We start from the raw sequence: 6000 nt of genomic DNA, 5'->3' as shown, positions 1-6000 counted from the left end.
AAGTAAGGACAACTTTTTTTTGGCAAGTTAGCTTTAAAATGTTCCTTAGGATGTTCCCTTTAAGGAAAAAGTTGTCCCTGAGGATCGGCGGGGGGGGGGGGGGTGCAATTACTCCTATTGTCATATGCCGGACTATATTGCAGAAAAAATTTGAGAGGAAAAAAATCCCCAAAAAACATCTTGCGCAGTTCGCAAGATCAACCGACTTTGCTCTAAATATACCCCAGTAATTTACCAACATTTATCTCAGTAGTTTACCAGACATTACTTAAAAATTTACCAATTTATCAAAATGCGCGGAAGTACCCAAATTTACCGATTTAATGAATACGAAAAGTGGAAAACATCGACAAAGTAAAATAGTCAATCATAAGTAGCCATCATATTACACTTTTATGAAATTGATTTTCAAATAAAAATTAGCGTACTTATGAAGACGTAACCATCATCATATTACAAGTGGAATAATATATCAAGAAAATTGTTGACAAAAAACAAAATTATTACTGAAATTTAGCTATTTACCAAAATTTACCAATTTACTGAAATTTACCAATTTACCAAAATTTACCAATTTACCAAAATTTACCAATTTACCAAAATTTACCAATTTACCAAAATTTACCAATTTACCAAAATTTACCAATTTACCAAAATTTACCAATTTACCAAAATTTACCAATTTACCAAAATTTACCAATTTACCAGAATTTACCCATTTACCAAAATTTACCAATTTACCAAAATTAACCTATTTACCAAAATTTACCAATTTACCGAAATTTACCGATTTACCAAAATTTACCAATTTACCAAAATTTACCAATTTACCAAAATTTACCAATTTACCAAAATTTACCGATTTACCAAAATTTACCAATTTACCTAAAATTACCAATTTACCTAAAATTACCAATTTACCAAAATTTACCAATTTACCAAAATTTACCAATTTACCAAAATTTACCAAAATTTACCAATTTACCAAAATTTACCAAAATTTACCAATTTACCAACATTTATGAATTTACCAAAAATTACCCTATCAATTTACTAACATTTACCTCAGTAATTTACCAGACATTACCCACTAATTTACCAATTTTCCAATTTACCAAAAATTACTCCAGCAATTTACCAACATTCACCTCAGTAATTTACCAGACATTTCCCCACTAATTTACCAATTTTTTACCGAATTTTTACCGACTTTTTTTTAGTTACCCCAGTAATTTACTGCCAAAGGTTTTTTTTACCAATTTACCAAAAATAACCCCAGCAATTTACGAAAATTTAATAATTGGAATACCAATTTACCAATAAAAATTACGCTATTAATTTACCAAAACAAAAATTACTCAAGCAATTTACCAAAATTTTTGACCAACTTTAATTACGAGTAATTCACCAAAAATAACTAATCATTTTATTTACTAAAAATTACTATTAATTCACCAAAAAAAAAAATTATCAAAATTTACTGGCTATTTACCAAAAACTTAATATTTTTTGTTGAAACAAAAATTACACTAGAAATTTTTGAAAAATTTTGATTTTTTATGGCAAAAAAATTTTGGACGGATAAAATTAACAAAAAAATCAACAAAAAATTTTCTCCTTTTGACTCGCGCGGGATTCGAACACCCGACCTCCGGCGCACCAATCTGCAACCTACACACCCTAACCACCCCATCTGTTTGATGGGGGTGAGCCGTTTGCGAGATATAAGGGTTTACACAAATTTCTGCTTATCCATAACGTTGAAACACACTTAAACGTTCATATCTCGTAAACGGCTGAATCGATTTCGACCAAATTAAAAATTTCTCTAGTTCAGTATCAAAGCAATATTTTGCCATCATCAGTTTCGACTTAAAGTTCGGAGCTTTTGAGTTCAGCGTGACACAAATTTATACATAAATTGATATACCTATAAATATATATATGAATACACGTACCTAGTACCTTGTGGTGCCCGGGTCTTTTATGGTAATTGTGGTGCCCGCATACATAGAGGATCATATATATATGTATGATAAAGGTGTTTTGGAGCAGTTTATTTTTTTTGTGGTTTTTAGTCATAGTGGTGCCCGTTATATAAACTTGGTACTTGTGGTGCCTGCCTCAAAAAATTTTTTTTCACCTTAGAGTGCATTTCATCAAATTCTACATCGTTATATATAAAAAGACCTTGTGGTGCCCGATTTGGGCGCCACAAGCCCAAAACCGGGCACCACAATGACTACGTATACTTAAAACGGGCACCACAATGACTAAGTTTAAATCTATAAATATATATGTAAACTTATCTCGTTTTGCGCCATACGTCTTATCGTGATCAGCACACTCCAAAACGTCAAGAAAACCCACCCCCACCCAAATCCTCAACCATCATGACAAATACAATACCTTACTTTTCCGTTTCACGGCAAAGTCGGTAATACTTTTCCGTTTCACGGCAAAGTCGGTAAAACATGAATCTATCCTATAAAATAAACAGTTTTTAAAATTATTGACACATTTCAATTGATAGACGAAATCCAATAGTAGAGTAATTTGTATGATAAATACGAGAAAAAAATAAACACAAAAACGAAAACAAAAAACTCAAAGTTCAGAAAAAGATATCTAAAGTTGGTTAAATAGGCCAAAAATTCACTTTTTCTGACCCTGGAGTGAGGTCAAGAAGGATTGGAAGGTTGAAACCTACAAAAGGCAATTCAGTGACACTCTAATTAAGTACAAAATATTAGAAATTTGGACCTTCTAGGTGAATTTTGAGGGGCTACAGGCTGTAGGAGGGATGAAACCTGCAAAAAGCACTTCGTGATACGCTCTAGTTTTACTTTAAAAATGTGGGCTCTTAGGTCCATTTTAGAGGTGGGGGAGGGGTCAAGAATAGGGGTAAGATGATGTTTTTTCCATCTAAAATGGGGTGAGGTGACGTCGGAGGCTGAAATTTGGGTATGTTAGTTACAGTTAGGATATTCAGTATGGTACTATTTTGGACCGTTTTCATCAATTTGAGGCCAAATTACGCACGTCCCTTCGAAAAAATGATCTTTCTGCAATTTTCAAGTGAATCATTTGCGAACGATTCTAGTGAATCATTCGTGAACGATTCAAGTGAGTCATTCGTGAACGATTCAAGTGAGTCATTTACGAACAATTCAAGTGATTCATTGACAAACGATGCAAGTGAATCATTGACGAACGATTCAAGTGAATCATTGACGAACGATTCAAGTGAATCATTGACGAACGATTCATGTGAATAATTGTCGGACCACCCAAGTGAATCATTTACAAACACTTCAAGTGAATCATTCACGAACGATTCATGTGAATCATTTACAAACACTTCAAGTGAATCATTCACGAAAGATTCAAGTGAATCATTCACGAATGATTCTAGTGAATCATCATTATAAAATCAGTTGAGCTTGTACAACTTTAAATTTCAATTCTGAGCTTCAAAATTTCGATCACCGATTTTGAATATTATTTTTGAAATTAGGTAAGTAAGTACAACATTGAAATTTTAAAAAATCCTGTAAGTATACATTTAGGATACAGATGCCAAGAAGTTTTGGCCAGAATGCAAAAAAAAAAAGGTCATTTTATAAGTTTCTGAGGAACCGAAACAAAAATTTACTGATTTTTTGGATTCAGTATTTTCAACTTCCTTCTTTCTCTCTCGCTTTCTCACTGAAAATAGAGAAAACCTTGTCACTTACGATTCATGTTGTGTTTTCGAGATTGTTGCGATCGCAATGAAGAAATTATTCTCACGATCTGACACCTTCGAGCTCCATTTTGACGCAAATGTTTTTGATCCCAAGGACGCTTAAAATATATGATAGAGTAGGTAAACATAGTTTACTGCACGTATTGTTTGTTTTTGAATCTTTCATTTCTCGTGTCTCTTTACTACACCTACGGTTTCACGTTAGACGCGCATAATAATGTAAATTACCTTACATTCTGTTTGGCTGATACGTGAAGAAGCTTTTTGAACAGAATATCTCTTCACATCTGGAAACTTGGCATATGTACGAAAGCTGCACATATCGGAGACTAACAAAAGGTGGGGAAGGGAAAGGAATAAAGTATAAGGCAACTTTTATGTGTAGCATGTACAACTGTTTGGTTGTTACAATCATCTAGGGACGCATGCCTATATACATATAGTACATGTGGTAGATTATACTACATACAAGTAGGTATAGTAGGCAGGTAAGTAGGTAAACTACTTCGTTCCACATTGAAGACTTCGTGTAGAAAATTCCAGCAGCAGGGGTCGTATTAAAATTCAAATATTCTCATCTTTGATATAAGGGGAAAAAACTTTCTCGCCGTTTGCAACTTGTTAGATATTATGCTGGAATAGGTAACAAAACGTACACATGGTGAAATTTATGTGCTTCGTGGAAATTTACCTATCTACGTGATACTTGACGCATCGATATTATCAATTTACAGTAAATCAAATCGCCATTTCACTATCGTCAGTCGTCCCATGCATATTTAGCCTTCCTCGTTTCGATTACGAGAATAGGATGAAAATAGAGGTGAGGAAAATCCATCCATCGAGCAGAAAAGCTCTCTTCTCGACGATGATGGTCTCACATCTTCGTCATTCCTTCGTCTAGATTGCAAAGCAGCTCGTCGTATTCAACTCGAACGTCGAACCCTCCTCAGTACCTCATTCTCGTGTAAAATTGTTGATTTAAACGGGAACAGGTCGCATTTGCGAATACATTTTTCGCTTCAACGACGTCCAAACGTTGTTCGCGTGTACGTTATCGTGTTCATTTGGAAGATTTGCTAGTATACTAGATGTACTAACGTGTATTTGTGCATTTATACGAGTAGATATAGGTACAAATAAAGTACATTTTGAGTATAGGCAAAGGCAAAACGATACATATACACAGACACACCATTACCATCACACACGTGTACTTTAATCCTTTCGTCGACGAAAATAAACTTTTGCATAGTTTGTATATTTTTTACATTTCGATATTCGTACGTATTTCTCTATAATGCCTGCTGCTGGCTTCCTTATTCTCCTCCTGTAATATCTGTTTGCTTCGCTGTTTACGCAAATATACACTCTATAGCAATGTACGTTAGGTAGACGATGGTATAGGTAGGTATGTACATGCAGCGCGAAAAATTGATTTCGAAATTAAATGATAAATATATAAGGCCGTTGTAGTGGAATATGGTCCATATACGAACGAGACGTTTACGAAAATACATACGCAGAGCTATATAGGCTAGGCAAGGTAGAGAGGAAAAACATACACTGAACGATGTTGGCGAAGGTAGAAAGAAGATTTAAATCATACGCTTCGGTGGAAACATTAAGTCGAATCGAATTTGCAATCAGGTGACTTATTGTTGTTGTTAGTTTGTTCGTCTTCTTTTTTCTCTGCTTTCTTCTTTATTCTGTGTATACCTGGCTATGGCTTTCGAAGTCGAATCGCAAAGAATATAGAGAATGGAGCATTTTTAGACAAATTTTAGCTGAAAAATGATGGCTATTGTGGTAGGCTCGGTTTTGAAAAAAAGTGAGGGGAGGGGGAGGGTTGAAAATTTTGATATTTCTGGACTTTTGAGCTCAAATTAGACGGTCCTTGCTGTTTCAGATTTCATATGAAAGATTCACAGAAACTTGAACTTTCACTTTTTTGACCTGGACAATGTTCTAATGGATTAAATGAGATCAAACTTCAGAAAAGGGAGTGTTCTAAGAGCTAGAATCGTTCGTGAATGATTCACTTGGATCGTTTGTCAATGATTCTTTTGTATCGTTCACGAACGATTCACTTGGATCGCTTGTAAATGATTTGTTTGAATCGTTCACGAACGATTCACTTGGATGGTTCGTCAATTATAGTCCGGCATATGACAATAGGAGTAATTGCACCCCCCCCGCCGATCCTCCGGGACAACTTTTTTCTTAAAGTGGACATCCCAAGGAACATTTTA

This window comes from Planococcus citri, chromosome 4, assembly GCF_950023065.1.
Source record: "Planococcus citri chromosome 4, ihPlaCitr1.1, whole genome shotgun sequence".
Classification (NCBI taxonomy): domain Eukaryota; kingdom Metazoa; phylum Arthropoda; class Insecta; order Hemiptera; family Pseudococcidae; genus Planococcus; species Planococcus citri.
This window is presented reverse-complemented; position numbering follows the sequence as displayed.